This window comes from Diadema antillarum, unplaced genomic scaffold (assembly GCF_040938485.1).
Source record: "Diadema antillarum isolate AM-2024a unplaced genomic scaffold, OU_Dant_1.0 seq00000368_RagTag, whole genome shotgun sequence".
Lineage (NCBI taxonomy): Eukaryota > Metazoa > Echinodermata > Echinoidea > Diadematoida > Diadematidae > Diadema > Diadema antillarum.
In genome coordinates this window covers 1137551-1155921 of record NW_027271369.1, presented here as the reverse complement: position 1 = coordinate 1155921, position 18371 = coordinate 1137551, and positions in this window count along the sequence as shown.

Sequence of the window (18371 nt, the reverse complement as noted above, 5' to 3'; positions counted from 1 at the left end):
CTGAACAGAGGGTTTACAAGTGTACCGGTATGTCATGTATACTAGCTCAGTCTCTCCTCTATTCATTTGAGTGAGGTTTGTATGTTGTTAGTGACTTATTTACTTTGTGTGCTCTAATGAAGAGGAAGGTCACTTGACATGTATATTTGAGAACATTCATCCATCCATGTTTACAGCTGGGGGGAAATCGCTGTGACTAGAGTGTATGGTAACCATGGCAACAGCTCCTGAACCAGTCATGTTTGGCTTCACTGAGGTTTAATGTTGTTCTTAAATGTCATGCAGGTTTCTACTCTAACCACAAACATGTTTTTAGGTTGTTGTTTGTTGTTGTTAGGTGATACGCTATCAGCGTATCACCTATTGTGATTGTCAAAATCTCTCTTTATTTCTTTTTATTCTTCTTTCTTTCTGGACAATTTTGTGTCATCAATATCTCAAGAATGACATTACGGAATAACATGACATTTTCAGGGAACATGTCTCATGACAATATCTAGCCACAATAAGGTTTTCATGACAGTAACATATCTATGACGTCGTCTAGGCGCCATTTTGTGATTTTTGGACCATGTTACATGATCGATCATAACTTCATAACTAAAGGTCATTTCTGTATCATTTTTTGTGGACATAAAGTTCAGGTCACGTTCTATCTTACTTCTTTTGATGCTAATTACCTAGGACATCATTAAGTGCGCGTAAGCGCGCGTCAAAATTTTAAAAGGCTCAAAACAACTTTCCAATGGGAAATCTCGAAGTTTCAGACAATTTTATGCGTTTCAAACAATTTTGCGCGTGCGCGTCCGTCCGCGCATTTTCGCGCGCACAGCGCGTCAGCAACATGAAAATACACTTTTTTTGACAGATTTGGATTCCTGATACTTTGAGCAACAATATCCATTGATTTCTAATCGATTCCTACAAATAACAAAGCAATGCACTTGCGTCAAAGTTCAAATTTCGCGTGCGCGTCTATGTGCAAATATAGTGAAAAAACAAGTCTTTGTTTATTTCGCCATAGCTCTTTAAAACGTCAGGTGACCCTATGTTTTTATTGCATATTACAAAAGCATATAAATTGGACATGACGTTTCAAGTATCATTATTTCCATAATTACATTATGACGTCATCATATCGTCATCTGAAATCAAAAAAGTGGAATTAATTTTTTTGAGGTACTGTTTCTGACATTCATTTGCTCGTATCTCTGTTGTTTAAGCTCAATATTATCCCAAATTCAGATATGTTGTACTTTGAACATTTGCCTTTCAAGTCCATGTCATGGTTTTGAAATTTGATGACGTCATCATGCTTTAAATTGTGTTTAAAGGTAAAGACGCAAAATCGGACAAGTTTACGTGTTATGTCTATGGGAGGTGATTTTTTTAGAAACCATGCATTGACTTGACAACGTTTAAGCACCTTTATCTCAGCTGATTTTGCTTCATTTCCTCTGAAACTTATTTATGTTGTAGCTGTGACAATAAGCTGCAGTAATCATGCATTTTATTCTTTGAAATCTCCTCATGAGGTTGACAATTTTGCAATTTAAAACTGAAAATGAGAATGGAATGCGGACCAAACGATTCCTGATTCATCTTTCACGTACATAAGCTTACGTTCCTCTAATTTTCTCGTCGAGACGTATGGTCGAGTGGTTAGAGGCGTCGTCTTAGAAACGTGAGGTTGCACACGTACGGGTTCGATCCTCACAAGAGCACGAAAGAAAATAATATATTTTTTTTACTTTTTTTCTTCAATAGAGTACTACACCTTCGTCCATGTAGAAATCACGTTTGCATGTAAACACACCTATACGCACACACTCACACAGTATACCTTTGTTTTGCGTTGGAGACTGCATTACTTCGACTGCTGCAAAATTATAGTTTTGCAGGTTGGGCTTTTCAAACTGATATAGTATACTGTCACAACATGAAATTTGTTCATATTAATTCAGTAACACAATGTAGTCGTGGTTACTTTGTGCTGATTTATACATGTAACAAGCTATACATTGTAAAAAAGGTATTCAGTCTTCTGTATTGATGATTATTTGTCAATTAGTGGTTTTTGTGGAGTTTCAGATAGTGATAAAAAGTATGGATGATAAGTGCAGCGATAATTCCTATAGTTAGTTCAAAGCTGTGTTACAGATGTTTGATACATACATTTAGCATTGTGTGTGTGTATATACGTGTGTATACAGGTTGGCCATATGACACATGCTAGACAATTACTCTTAATTGATTAGCAAACGTGATCAGCTATGGAACTGAATATGGTACTAATGTATGATGTTAATGATTCTGATTAAACTGTGACGAGTTTAAAGGGATAGCGTAACTGTGTGTAAAAATAAGGCAATTATAAGGATATTTTAGGGCAATTTGATAACCATGCCTATAATAATTTCATACAGGTACTAATGCCTGCCTCATATTCAAATGATAGATCGTCATGTCAATAGCAAACTGACAACGTACGATGAATGTGTTATATATTGAACAACTGTCTTTCAAGTCCATAACGTTCCCCATATTTTCCCGTCGAGACGTGTCGCCGAGTGGTTAAAGGCGACGTCTCAGAGACGTGAGGTTGCGGGTTCGAACCCCACAAGATCACGAAACAAAATAATTAGCTACTTTACTGTTTTTTTTTCTTCAATTTTGTATTACATATTCGTCCATGTAGAAATCACGTTCGTATATAAACGCACCTATTCACACACACAGACACACACACACGCCATATCCCTCTTTTTTGTGTGTTGGAGACCACATTGCTTCGACTGCAGCAACATTTTGCAGGTTGACTTTGTCAAACCGATCATAGTATGTAATGACGACGACTGAGGTGTTGTACTTTGAACAATTTTCTTTCAAGACCATGTCATTGTTTTGTAATTTGATGACGTCATTACACTGAAAATTGTGATTAAAGGCAAGGTATCAAAACCAGCCGATTATAGGTTTTATGTCTGCGGGACGTATTTTTCCCAAGTTGCCAGAAATGGCATAGCGACCTCAGTCGTTACAAGGCCGCTTTTCCGTCTAGCAATGCAATAGATGTTCACACGGCCACGTTAGTTGAGTGGGCATTGACTTTCCCCCCGTTATATCTATACATTGTTGTTGTTTTTTTGTCTTACCATTTCCGTGGATGACCCGTGGTCGAGTGGTTACAGATACGGTTTCGCATGCACGCTCAATATAACTTCAAGGTGCCTATATCACATTCTTTTCTTTGTCGATCACAGATGACTGTCATCTCATGACCACAAGCGTATCACCTAACTCGTCCTCAATGTGACGAGTTTTCATGTCTCGTTTTTGTTGTTGTTTTCAAAGTCACAATGTATAAGTGCTGCTAAAAATGTTACTTGTGTCCACGTATTTGTAGTTGGTAAATGAGAAAGTTTGTGATTTACTATATTTGTCATGTGTATATATATGCATGTGTGAATGCATTTAGGAGTGTATAAATAGATAGGTGTATAAAGATAGGTGGCTTCTGAGCCATCCATGTATTCAGATTTGAAACCACCATAAGTCCGTTTAAACAAGTTAATATTTCCTCTTTTTTAATCTCTTTATACCAATAGACTTTGTTTCTTTGGTTTATATGAACTGTGTTTGTTGGCAAGATACTCTGAAAGGAAATGTTTGAAAGAAAGTTTTGAAAGTAAGACTGTTTTAAAGAAAGTGTCTGGCGAGAAGACTATTCAGTGTGATTTCTTATGCAATTTTTTCTATCTATTAAGTGAGTTAAAAAACAGTCGAGCCAATGTTTTCCCTTCACTTAAAGATGTCTGATGATATGAACGAGGTTAAAATTTTGTCATTTTGATTGTCTAATTTGGATTTAAGCACTTGTTGAATGTATTGCAGTTCAAATCAATCAGCAGAGTGTCCGTCTTAGAGTTGTTGTTTTTTTCCCAACATTCTTTCTCTTCTGTATGAAGCCAGCTGCACCTGCAATATTGTTATTGTCCTACTTTTCTTGACACTGATGGAAGTTGATTATGTATGCGAGGTAGCTTTGCATATTGTTTTTTTGCAAGTTTTACTCCACTCTTGTGTTTTTTTCTAACTTTTACAATGTTACCAGGTGCTGTGCGTGCTGCACACTATTCAGTTGCAGGTGAACCATTGCGCAACACTTGCCTACTTTGTCTAGGTTGCTCGATTAGAGCAGTGTTAGGGAGAAAAAAAAAAATGAAATTCACATGGAAACTTGTGTGATTAGAATCCAAAATATTACATAAAAGTTGCATCTCTACTTCTCCGTGTGCAAGGCTCTTACGCACTCCCCTGAAAGCGTAGTGAAACCTCCAGGGTTGCGATTTTATGAGCACATTGATGATGCCAATGTTAGCAGCGATTTATTCCGCAATTAATCAGAGACATCCTCGCAGTAGGAGTGGAATTTATCACTTGTCTCAGAAAACGATCGTGTGATGGTGGATCTTTGGGTGGTGATTGTCACTGTTTCATTACCAAACAGTGTTTCCCCGTAAATGCTGCTCGACATTGTTACCCATCGTAAATAATTTGATTTTCCAGGACATTATCAATAAAGCTTTTTCTATCGTCATACAACATTTTCTCCTGTTGAGAGAACTCACTTTAATTTGTTGGTGCTAGCTCAGACTCAATAACTCCCCCTGTATGACTTGTGAATGGAATTATTAAGGATAGAGGTAGCCACCTCATCAAACAGGCTATTATTAGAAGAAACAAAACAGCGTCTCTGATGGCAGGGTATATTGTTCATCTGTTGGCGGTTAGTGAACCTGAAATGACAGATCTTCACATTACACGCACACATAGACACATTCATGTGGAAGCAAAGGCATAGTCTGATCTTCCGGCCTGTAGCCCCACTTCCTGTAAACACATTTGTCCTCATTAGGGTGCCAAAGTTTCTGTGTAATTCGTAGGGCAGAGCCCCTTTTGGAGCGAAGATGAACCCCATACCACTACCCTTCATCATCCTAAGCCCCACCCTCTCCCCATTGGACCACTTTGCATCCTTTTGCATCTTGGTTGCCAACGGAGATGGTCCAATCTCCTGGCCAGTAACAAGGATGGATGGTGGGCATCTATTCATGCTCCTTGATCTATCATCATTTATTTGATGGCTGTGCCGAGCGAGTCCGGATGATGGTAGATGGGACCGGTATTTCATTACAGTTGTGTCTGATTATCTCTCGTGCGAATCATCCGTTTGAAGAGGGGAAGAGAACTCTGTCATCACTATAGTAAAGAAAATTAGGATGTAGTGCGCCAGGTTTTGTTTCACCGCCTTGTGAGCATCATGTTTCCCAAATTGTGCTTTGGCAGGAATCGAAGCAGTCCTATGTCTTGAGAGAAAGCTCACAGATATCCTCCTTTTTAATCTCTTATGCTTGTTATTTTCTCTAGAGGCCAATTTCCTTCTCAACAAGATGCTCATGGCACTTTCTTGCTGTTTCTCCTTGGGTGTTATTTATATTTCTAATTGTTCTAAATTGCTGCAGAATCCATACAAACAATATAACGACATTATTTCCAAAAAAAAATGTGGACAAGACGTTGTCTTATTAGATATATTTTTGCAATCGATTTGGATTTTTCAATATTGCAATTTATGAATTATCCACAGCAGAAATGTCCCGAAGGTATTGTTGAGCATTGTGCCGGAATGTCACATATTGCAAAGAAAAAAACAAAACAAAACAAAACAAAAATGGTGGTGATGCTTGTATAGATGATTCATTTTTTTTCTTTAAGGAACTACATTTGATTTGAATTTCTTAGGCCAGTACAATTCATTTTTAGTGTCTTTAGTAATGTGTGTGTAGTAATGATATTATTTCTGTATCTGACCAACCCTTTGTCTAGAGGTATTGTTTATGTTTAATGTAGAGAGCATTTTTTCTTTGAAGACTATTGTTCACTGTACATGAAATGGATATTTTCTTTTTGATGAGAATTATTCCATCATGAGATTAAACTTGTCCATTATGATAACAAAAACCCTGACAGTAGTAATAGTAATTTTGAAAATGATAATCATAGTGATGATGATGAGTAAATCATTTGCTGACCATTATTTTACCATCATTACCGTCTGTAATGCACCTGTTTACACTTGTATCATAAAAGCATGTGCTGTTGAAATTGATCGTATAATGCACAATGCTGGGATGATTAACAATGGGAATGTCATTTGATATGTTATGAATCATCTATTGAGTTTGCCTTTGATACAGACTTCCAATATCTCTTTGTCATCTTAATTGTTTAGTATTGAAGGAAATAGTGAGAAAAACCACTTAGTCTGCTCAAATTGGAGCACATCGAAACAATCAATGAAGGATTCAGGGAGAGTATGGCTCTTCCAGAAAGGCTCTGGTATGAAATTTGAAAGGAAATTTGGGGAATGTGTTTTTGGGCCACATTGAGTGGGATTCACTCTGACATGAAGTAGTTTGATACAAACCTTGATATTTTTGTCTGTGTGGACGTAATCATCCCACTAAATAGCACGATCAACCTTGTGAATCAAATCCCAAAAAATCTTACAGTTATTTTGGGAAAATTGCAATGATTTAAGAAATAGTGCAATATTTGGTAGATTTTAGGCATGTGCAGTTTGGTCCACAAGTTATCGCAACTGGGAATTAGCGGAATATTTTTGTTCATCTGAGTGGGTGCAAAAAATCTTGGTATTTGGATCGTGATTGTTATCCACTTTTTTTTGTGTGAATGCAACTTCTGTAAGGTTTGGAGACTGTAATTTCCACACGCGATCCTAACCCTGTGGGGTAGCTGGGATGAGGGTACTACGGGTGTGGTTCTCCTGCTGCACCCCTAATTCCTACCATTGAGGTGCTCCAGTTTCGCCTTCCTAACATGATTACGGAGGTCGACAGCCGGATAACGAGGGGTGAGACTACCGACATGCTCCCAGGGGAATGATGTCAACGACAGGAGGTGCAGGGTTCGTGGCAACGGGAGGAAGCCAAACGAAACAGCTACTCAATTACCTCTCAATTAGACACCTCACTCTGGCTGTATTAAAGGTATTATACCATGGCAACAATGAGTGGAATGTAATGCACCTGTTTACACTTACAGTCTTGTATGAGAAAGGCATGTGCTATTGAAATTAATTGTCTTATGCACAATACTGAATAATTAACTACCTGAATGTCATCTGATATGTTATTGATTATCTTTTGAGTTGCCTTTGGTGCAAACGTATGGTATTCTCCTTGTTATGTATACTGTTTGGTTTTGAAGGTAGGGAGAAATCTTAATTTTTGTGTTTCTTCTTTACTGAAGTACTAGTTGAATACTATTTGAGTACTACTCAAGTACTAGATTTTTTTTCTCATAACAAAACAGCCACTTATCTTTTAAATAAATGCCGTAAGTCAAATTCTGCGATTGAAAATGGTTGCATTGAGGTTACACCATGTCATCCAATGCATGATTAATTAAGTGATTTTTTTTTTTAGAATGCTTACATGACTGATATTAACTTTTTTGTGACCCGCTACAACAAAAGGATCCTAAAGTCGCTGATGGATGAGCCGAGCATGTCCCAGAAAAATGCTATTTTCAGGCCTTTCCTTTGATCATTTAGCTTTTAAATTTCGGCAGATGATAGAAGATACATTAGACTACAAAATTATGTAAAAACAGAAATCGGAACGTTTTAACAGATTTTGGTGATCTTACTTCAAACTCGAATTTCTCGGATAACCCATCAGCGACTTTAGGATCCTTTTGTTGTAGCGGGTCACATTTGATATAGAGATTAAATGTTAAATGTTGACTCCTTCAAAATTTTGCAGATGTGCAAGTTATAGACAGAGATATGCCTACACCAGAATGAGTACTATACACCGTCATCATCATCACCCCCACCACCACATCATCATCATCATCATCATCATCGTCATCATCGTCATCATCATCATCATTATAAAAATCAGTGTTTATATAGTGTATATTACACATATTGTATATGTCCTTTAGCAGATTATTTTTTTTTTTTAGTGAGAGAGAGAGAGAGAACTAGAGAATCAAGATTTTGTACAATCTGAAAAGTTCTTTTTCTTTTTCCACACTTAAACGTTCAATAGACAGCATTGTGACGAGTGCTGCAAGTTAGTTGGTGGGGGGGGGGGGGGGGGCATGGATCAGGGTGAGATGCCCTTTATGAGCTTGTTGCTGGGTTTGAGTGATACATACAGCTGGGTCTTGTGACAATGCATGTTGCATTCTGATCGAAATTCAGCACTAATTTGTCAGCCAAAACAATATGGGGCAAGCGCATATTCCCGAATCCGGACTCCATCTCGGCATTGCTGGGAAGAAAAACTCCTGTTTCCGAAAAGTTTCTGGGTGAATCTTGATTGCACAGCTGTCAATTTCAATCGCGGTAATTCCAGAATGTCTGCCAAGTATCTCAGCAGATCCAAGAGCAGGAAGAATGGTTGAAACATGAGAAGAATATATCTGAACTTTGAAAAGAGAAGCCGATTGGTAAGAGAAGATTGGCCTGTTTCTTTGCAAACGAAAAAAGAAATCTAATCAGCTATGAAGTAGAAAGGGAGATCTCTTTGATTGATATTCAATACAGACAAGGTGGAAGGATTATTGTAAAGCAATCCAACTGAATGTATGAATTCAGAAAAGCAATTTGATGAATTTAAATGCTTAAAAGTATGTAGAATAAGAAAATAAGAAAGTGAGATTTGAAAGTTTTTATAAGAATGAGCCCAGGGAAGTGATGAAGACAAAATTTATAAAGTAGTTGCTTTTTTTATAGTTCTCATATAACCCAGATATTGTGACATTTTCCAGAAATATAAAAACAAAACAAAACAGAACAGTCACTGCAGAATGTTTGACTTGTAATGACACCAAGCCCAGTTTAATGATCTGGGCATAATTAGAAGTGGGCATAAATGTTATATGGCCAATAAATAAGAAATTAATGCATGCATTCAATCAAACACAGTACTGTAAAAGTGTTTTCTTTTGCGGTGGTTTTATTTTTGCGCTTTTCGCGCTTTGAGGTTGAACTGCGAATTTAACATCACGCAAAAATGTTTTGAACTCGTCGCTTATACAACGCTATCATTACCAACTGCGAATTTAAACACACGCGAAAAAGTCCGCACCGATGGAAACCGCAAAAGTTTCTGTACACGAAAGAAACCACTTTTACAGTAAAAGATGGGCTATTGTGAATGAAAGTGTTGTGCAAGACATCAGATTTGCTGATAACAATGAAATGATTGCATGTAATATTGTCTAAGATTGCTTTCACACATACCGAATGTGAGTATATTTGAAACGTGATTGTAATTACAAGTACATGTATGCTTCACTAGAATCATGTTTCAAATTACACATTTTTACCATGTAAATGTAAGCCACAATCGCAGAGGGTGATTTGAATCGTAATTCCAATCGTACTTCAAATGACGGTCAGGAGATGTTTTCCAATCACGATTGGCCAGAATTCATTCATCAGAATCCATGAAGCCTGCCATGGTCATGTGAACATACGATAATTTAAATCGTGATTGCAATCGTAATTGTAATTTAGCATAACAATTACGATTCTTTCTGAAAACAGCCTTAATGTGCCACTTACGCTAACGTAAGAGTTGAAATCTTGTAAAGAAGACAATGCCCTTGGAATTTTTGGATGTCTCATGATCTCAGATTTGAGAGTGAAGCGCATTGTAAGTGGGCATAACTGTATTTATTTGTAGACTGAGAAAGAAATGACAGTTGACAAATAATGTTTGTAAAATTGGAATCCAGTCTTGATGGCTTCATCTCGGTTTGAGTCATCAATCTTTGTGAGATGAGAAATGTCAGCTGTCCTGTCAAAACACACCCATCGTGGGATCAGCATCACACCAGCTGCATCTATGCAAGGCATGTCTCGCGTACATATGAAGGGGGACGGATGTCGCCTTGTCAGAGTAGAATACTTGATCTCCATCTCATATCTGCTCCTAAAACAAATTTTTATGTCTTCTCTATTGGCATATTAAGTCCGATACTGTCTCTTTACATCTCTTTGTAATGGTAATATACTGAAAATCACATCTCACTAGTATGTATCAGGTTCATTATCCGAAGAACTTTATTTCAGAATGGAAAATAAAATATTCTGTTTATATCTAATAGAATGGAAACCATGATTACAATTTAGTAAAGGAATGAAAGAGGCATTCTGGTCTGCAAAGAAAAAGAAAATGTTTAACTGATCAACTTTTCATTTGAGGGGGTAATTTATCTCTTATAAAAATGAAAGAATCATGCAAATTTTGACAAAATGTTTTTTCTCTAGGGAAGAGTAGGTACAGAGACAGTGATCTAATGCTTTTAAACTGGTAAAGTTAAAGTTTGTGTAGGTTCCACCAGTATGGCACTACCTCAGACATCAATAGGTTGCTGTGTACATGTAGTCAGATCGTGAATAAGTTTCTGCGCTGGACTGGTCGATGGCTGAGAGAGGGGAAGAGGGAAAGAGTAAGAGGAAGTTTTGGCTACTAGCTCGATCCGCTGACAGGCAGCCAGAGCTCAACGGCAGATTTGAGGCCAATCGCTCCGTGGTCGTCTTGCGGGATTAGCGCGTAAGCTCCGGGCACGTCCACTCTGTCACTGGGCATTAATTTCAAGGATGATGTCGCCGGGGAAAGTCAAGTGGAAGTAGAATTGTGCGACAGGTTCTATTTCTTCCGGGCCTGTGGTATCGCCATATGCTTGCAACAAGATTGCGTGCCATGAAAAATGAAAGATAACTCTCATAATTCATTGTAATTCATAATCACTGTGCTTTGGGTTCAGCAGATATGTTAATGCAAACGTAATCTGATTCCCTCAATAACAACAAATTGCGCAATATCGCAACTGGACTGAGGTAATTGAAAATGATAAAATCAACCCTGTTGTGAAGAGTGAATCATACTTTATAGTCCTAATGAATATATCTACAGGTAGTGCTTCTTTCATTCTCAAGTTATATTTTCTTTAATTTTGAAGCACTTTACATCAGAAATGTTTCATACATCTCAGAATGTTGGTTTGAGAAGTAAGAAGGTAGGAATAAGCTGATGAAGAGGAGGTAAAAATGGGAACTACAGTCTCCTTGCTGAACACCAAAATACAAATGGCATTCCGTACAACAGCTGTGTCAAAGACACCGTGTCCTTTCAATCAAACACACAATTTTTTTTTAGGCTGCGCTCTCAAGGTTATGAACATATGATGCATTCACCGAGTGGAAGCGAATATAACATCAAGCAAGGCTCCACCTCCTCAGCTGTATTCCAGCAATCAAACTGTCTTGACTACAAATATGTAGCAAGAATCAAGCCGAATTTGAATTAGAACACCCCCCCCCCCCCCCCAGCCCATGATTGGCTAAACATGGTATGGGAGAAACATCGTTGGAAGTTTGCAGAGGGAAGAATAGTAAAGGTTTGGAATTTGGGTATGGTGGGATATGATCTCCCCTCAGTGAACATGGTTTTCTACTCTTGGAGCCTGATTCAGACAGACGAATGACTTCCCCAGCCTGAAATTTGAGCATGCCATGTCTCATCTCCATGATTGTGCCTAGCAACAGAAGTCATAGCAACAAAGCCTGTAAAGCTAGACATTGATAACATTGCAAGCCTAACATTTTCCTTGAATGCACCATCCCTTGTCCCGAGATCCAAGTCCAGACCAAATCCAGATGAAATGCAGAACTGTCTGTGGCAGGAAAGAGATTTTCTAGAAAAAAGTTTTCTGAGCTGTAGGCACAAGTCAGCTGTAGTTCTGCATACACATCCAGCTTGTTTAAAGGATGGTAGAGTATTGGTGGAGATGAGAATTGGGCTTTCAACCTTTGAGATACCAAGAAACCACTTATGAAAGAGTATTGATCATACCATTTTAAGAGGATTTCAAAGTTTACTTGATGAAAATCAGGTTTGGAATAGCGGAGACATCCAAAAACAAGGTAAAACAAAGTGATCATAATAAAAGCTGAGTGCCACCTTTTATTAGGATAACCCTGTTTTGGATATCTCAGCCATATATCAAAACCAATTTTCATCATATAAACATTGAATTCCTCTTGGAATTACATGCTCTGTCACATTTCATATTAGGTTTCTTATTATCTCACCTAAAAATGTTAGAAACCTGAAGTTAGGTCTCATCCAAAACTATACAATCCCTTTAATCTGAGAATAAAGCCTTCATTGTGTTAAATGGGTATCCCACTGGAAACTAGGTGCTTCCTTATGGCGACTCCAGCCTCATGTTTGTTGCAGCATTTCTGAGATGTTTCAGCAAAGTTGCAGCAATGTCCTCACAACTTATGGGCAAAAAAAAGTTGTCACCTTGTTTGAAAACCTGGAATCACCTTCTTGGTAAGAGTGCAAGCCATTTTTGTGTGTGTGTCTTATGAGTTATGACAGGGATGGTGATGTCTCCTCCAGTAAGATATAGGCCCTTTAAGAGCACATATGCCTGATGGTCACCATGTTTCTGCATCATATAGAAGTCCAGTTCTGAGATATATATGGAAGTGAAACTCTAGGAGAATAGTTTTGTGGCAATGATTAAAAACAAAAGATGGATGAGAGAATATGTTTCAAGAAACATTTGCTCTATTTGTCAAACACCAGGGCACCATTTCTTTACTGGCATGACATATTTATGACTTTTATTCCCGCCTGCTTCATCCTCTCTCATAGCAGACCAGACATAGTGGGATGGAGTTGTGCGTCCTTAACTCTTCAAGCATGCATTTTGTTATCATCAAACAGCCATAAAAAAAATTATATGGCCCCCTTTAAAGTGGTATGTGTGGAGATGCGGGCTGAGTCGTGTTGAACAGGAACATTAAACACTGGACTGGCATTTATGTCCAGGGTGTAAATTAATTATCGCTGATGGATCAGCACTTGGTAGTCTTCAGGGATGTTGACTCTTTAATCAATCAGCTCTCTGGCTGTCGGTGAGAAAGTTGCACGCATCATCTTTAATGGTCATTTGGCTATTTCGGGCAAAACAATCAAACTGTTGGAACTATCTCTGAGGTTCACAATTAGCAGGTGGTTCATGAAATTAACTATATTATATGAGCAACTTTGATCCCCTGACTTTGTGAATAAGGGTCTGATTCAACAGTCTTGTAGTTTACTAACTTCAAGTCCTTATCAATTTAACATAATGCTCCTTTTTCGAACCAACAGATGTTTTAGAGTGTGGTTAAGGAAAAGCTTGATGAAAAGGGATAATGGAGCCTCATAGTTAGCACCCCATGTGTATGCAGCATTCAGATCACTATGGACTACATCTAACCCCTTTAACCACTGAATAACTTGGCTATTATTCAGTTACAATTTTGTTTGCAAGTTACAAGTTGTTGAGGTGTTCTCTTCAATGAAGTTGACATTGAGTTTATCAGCATCATTCATAGCAATGCTAGATCAGCTGCCAGCACTGTTAATGTTGCTGCTGAAATTAACACATGGTGTGTCTGGCATCAGTCATGGGATGACCAAGAAAGCAATTATTATGGGTGTCATCAGAGATATGAAGAAACTGGTACTGTGTATGGAAGATCAGATGGCCAATTCTGAAGAGTTTCAAATGAACAGAATTAAATTTTTCTTTAATTTATTTGATATTTGACATTGGAATTAGACTCATGGAATATTTTGGACATTTACTACATGCGGGAAAATGAGGACTCTTTCTAGATGCATGAAGCAAGACTGACTCTTGCAGAGTTCACTATGTGTTAATGTACGTATACGATGTTTTCATGTATGAACATGTATCTTATTGAATATTTGTAATTAGAGGTTTGTAAGTACATATATGTATATATGTCAAAATCAAAGTTAGTTTGTTCATGTTAAGTTTTGTTTTGTTCTCTATACAGCCCTTTTATATCAAGTGAAATTTGACAAAGGATCATCCATAGGAAATTTAGTGTACTGCAGTGATGCATTAGAGGCATACTTTTCTTGAACATGTAGTTTTCTCAAAAGATGCTCGAAATTAGTGTGGAAGAATATGTAATGTGACTTCTGTTTTCTCAATGAACCATGCAATACATTCATCACGCAGGCAGCAGAAGCTCTGTGCATTTGCTTGAGTGATTGCTGGCTGGATGATGCTGTGATACGGAGACCGCTCACCGTAGTACAGAGCTGTGGCGTGATGGCGTAAGAGATACCATGGCCGTACCAAGATACGCGAAGCCCGCTGCCCGCCTTTGCGCCAGATTTTCCAATCCATTTTCATCTTCATTTATTTCAATCTTTTGGGTTTGGTTTGGATGGCAGTGGAGAGGGGGGAACCATTTCCAGGGCATATTCATCCTAATGAAGCGGTTGTTGGTCATCAAATTTTCTTCCTCTCTGCGAGGGGAAAAAGGAGGTCATATCTCTCGTACTGTCCTTTCTTTGGCGGAAATTCATTTCTGCCTTCTGAGTACTGTATTCACATTGAGAGAGGAAGGATGGAATATTTTATCTACATTGAGAGAGATGGATATAGAGACAGATAGACAGAGAGATAGAGAGAGATGGGGGGGGGTAGAATGATTAAGATTGATATGTGTGGTACACATACATTGTATACAAAATTCATATTAAGTGTCTGTGTGTATGTTTGTCTGTGCATTTGCTCGTGTATCTATGTTTTAATTTACATGTATGATTGAAGTATCTTTTCTTCACAGCAAGGGGGATTTGATGAATATTGAGATAGACTTATGAAGATCATCCAGTGATTCAAATTTTGGGGAAAGTTCAGTTTTAGTTGTATGTCTATGCTAGAAGTATGACAGACAAATAAAGATAAAATTATTACCTGTATTCAGTGACACAAGGCTTTTTCAAAATGTTAGCCTCAACAATGTAAATAGACTGTGTGTATTTGCAATAATCAAGTTCTGCAGTGAGTTAAATGAACAAGTGTATTAAAGAGGTTTTGCCCACATGTCACTCAAACAAATTATTGCAAGTCACAATTGACTGTCTCTAGCTGGCACTTCTGATATGTTTGGATTTGCCAAAGAATTTGCAGAGGAAAATGCAGTAATAGTGCGTGCCAGGTACATCTCTAATAGACATTCTGCTTTGAGTTAATCTTCAAACTATACAATGCACCCACCCACTTTTGCACACCTTCTTCCCTCTCACCGTAATCACATATCTCCTTTCTCAACTGCAGGAGTTAATTGCAGAAGTGGTGTAGCGATGCATACCATACGAAGCTTGCAGACATTACTTGTGACAAATACCTCCCATCTTTTACCCAGCCCTCTTTTAAATGCTCGTGTGTAATAACAGAGTTGGTGTCTCCCCGTGCATATCACCGATGTGTCATCATTCTGCACCAGTGTACAACCATTGCCATGATACATACATGTGTGCTTTGCTTCGAAATAAACAAATCTGAGTTCCTTGAGAGTGTGAGAGCAAGTGTGCATGCAGCTATGCATGGTCTTAAAGGGACATATCAGGCGATGGGTTGTTTGCTGGAAGCCAGACTGATGCAAAACAGGAGATTATTTGTATTTTCCTTTTATTCTTAGATGTATTCTGTTGACAGAAGATGATGTGATTATGAGTGATTCTCAATCAGCATTTATGTTGCGGATGTCCTACTATGATTTTTCTTTTACTATTTATCTGACATTTTTAATGAGAATTACTGCAAAAGATTGTGAATATAGGTGTTATTTTCTTTTTATGTTGCTGTTTTTTTAAGAAAAACTGGTGCCTTATCAACAATGATTGCCCAGCCAGAACTAATATGAAATCAAATTGTATATATAAACAGATCAAATGATATTATTATTTAAACCAAGATGCATATAAAATGTCTGTACGTGGGAGCGCAAAAATACCTATTATGCATCGCCCAAATACATGTAGACCTAACATACATGCTTGTTCTCACCAAAGCATACATACACATAATGTACGCTCACACACGTAGAGAATTTACAGAAAACTAAATACTGTAAAATGAGGAATGTTCGTGTGCATTTTAATTTTGCGAATTTTGTGAGCGCCAACATTCACAAAATTAAAATGCATGCGAAAGTTCTTGCCTACACAGTATGCATTAGACGCCTGTGGCATTTCGCGAAGATTTCATGCCACGAGAAAGGTCATCGGCTCCAGTGTGCGAAATTTTCATGCCACGAGTATATAGTGTTTTTGTCATTATGCATTCACCAAAGGTAGATTTTAAATCATACACTGGTCAGAAGATTTTTATATTGAATTCCTTGACAGAACAAGATAATGGGAAATCTAATGTAATGTAGAAATAAAAAGAAGTGCATTAGCTTCTATGTTATAACATTGTATAGCAATTTAACTTTTTTAGACAACTAGATATCCACAATGTATTATCTAACAAGCTATTTAAATTACACTACAAGTAAATGTGTACTGTGTTGCTGGGTAAATTCCAGTATGATTTATCTTCAAATGAAATGGAAAGACAAAATGTATTTTGGTGTGGTGTGAATTCCCTTCAGCCAAAGTACTTGTATGCATTATAGTTCTTGAATTTGCACACAAAAAAAACGCACCTTAATTTTAAGGTTGAATAAGAGCATTTGATTTAAAGTATTTTTTTTTCTCCTTGTTAATTTCTTTTCAAATGATTGCTACATTTGTGCCCTGTTCGGAAGTTGAAAACTGTTACCAAATAGTGAACTTTTCCTTGCCCCCCCCCCAAATTTTGCCTTTTCTATTTTTTTCCTAAGTTGCATTACCTCTTTTTTTATAACTGTAGCCCCCTCAAAGTTTCTGTGGTAACTAAATCTGCCCACTTCCGCACTTTTAGGAGGAGCTAAGTGATGACGGACCACAGTCAATTGACCCGCCGTACTTGTCGACTAATGCATGCAAAGTGGTCTTTGAAGGACCTATTGTCACGGCTGCGACACGTGGTAGCAGCGACAACGAACTCGCCAACAGGTCCAGCCAATGCCTCTCCTGCTATTTTCATTCATGATAAAAGGATAGTAGCGAAGACACAGAAAACTAAAGAATGGCCATTCACTCACTCCTCACCAACAGCGATTTTTGGTTCATTAAGTTATCGACAAAAAGAGTTATTCAAGAACCCGTACTTTCCCCATGGCCTAGCTGCGGCGAATGTCATTGATGGTATAGTGTTTGGTATTCTGCAAGGTGAACGAGGGATCAATCAATCTATGTAGAGTGCATTTTAGCCAGGCATTCTGGTTTCCCCTCTCGGAATCTTGATGTGCATGCAGAACTCTGCCCTTTTACTTGAAGCTGTTAAAGGGGTGCTTTGCTTTCTTTTCCCCGGTCTTGTCAGGGGGAAATTCAAAGTATTTTAAACCTGCAGAGGTCTGTCTTGACTACCTTTTCTTCTCTATTTGTTTTTCTGTCCAAAATGTACCATTTTGTTTCATTGTAAACTGAGCAGAAATGTGGGATCTTCCCTCTGTAAGTTTATTATCTCCATTGAGCTGCTGTTACCTTTTCTGTATGGGAGACAAACTTAAGTGTTTTCTTCCTTGCACATCTAGTATCATTTCCCCCCCCCCCAAAAAAAAAAAGAGGTGTGTCTCTTTGTACCTTACTATTTGCTTTGCCAAGACACATATCACCTTGTTTAATGGAATGTTAAATGGAGTGTTCAATGGAACAAGTTAAGGTATATTTCTAGGATGTGGAGAGCAAGATATTGATTGGATGGCTCTTTGATCCTCAGATGCGAGTGAGTGTTATCCACTGAAGATATGAAGACATTATTGTCGGGGGGGGGGGGGGGGAGGTCAAATTTACCAGGACTCTGCTGCATTTACATCGTCAGGTTTAGTCTATGGATGTGGGATTTGATTAATATGGTAAACAGATACCTTTAGTTTGATTTTCTTAAAGTGAAAACATAGTTCTGGTAAGGGTTTGAGGGCCCATTTTGCACCATTTCATCTTTGCTTGCAATATACGGAAAGAGGCTACCAAGAAACTTACCTGGCTGACGCAATTTGCGGGGATGATGAGTTGTTTTGGAGTATTTTGTGATCAAAAGTTGTAAATAATTAAAGTCGGTATACCAAGTTTTATTCCGGGAGGATCCAGGTTAATTTGGTCTCAGGGACAACTCAGCCCTATTTCAGACAATTTACACGCAGTTCGTGATCGCCATCTTCTATGCATAGGCGCACGTTCATTTTGTATGCGCGCCAAAGAGGTTCTTTGATGTGCGGCATTGTATCAACTCAGCCCATATCTATGACCAGCCAGGATGCGAAGCGCTACCATAGTACAACACTGTACAAT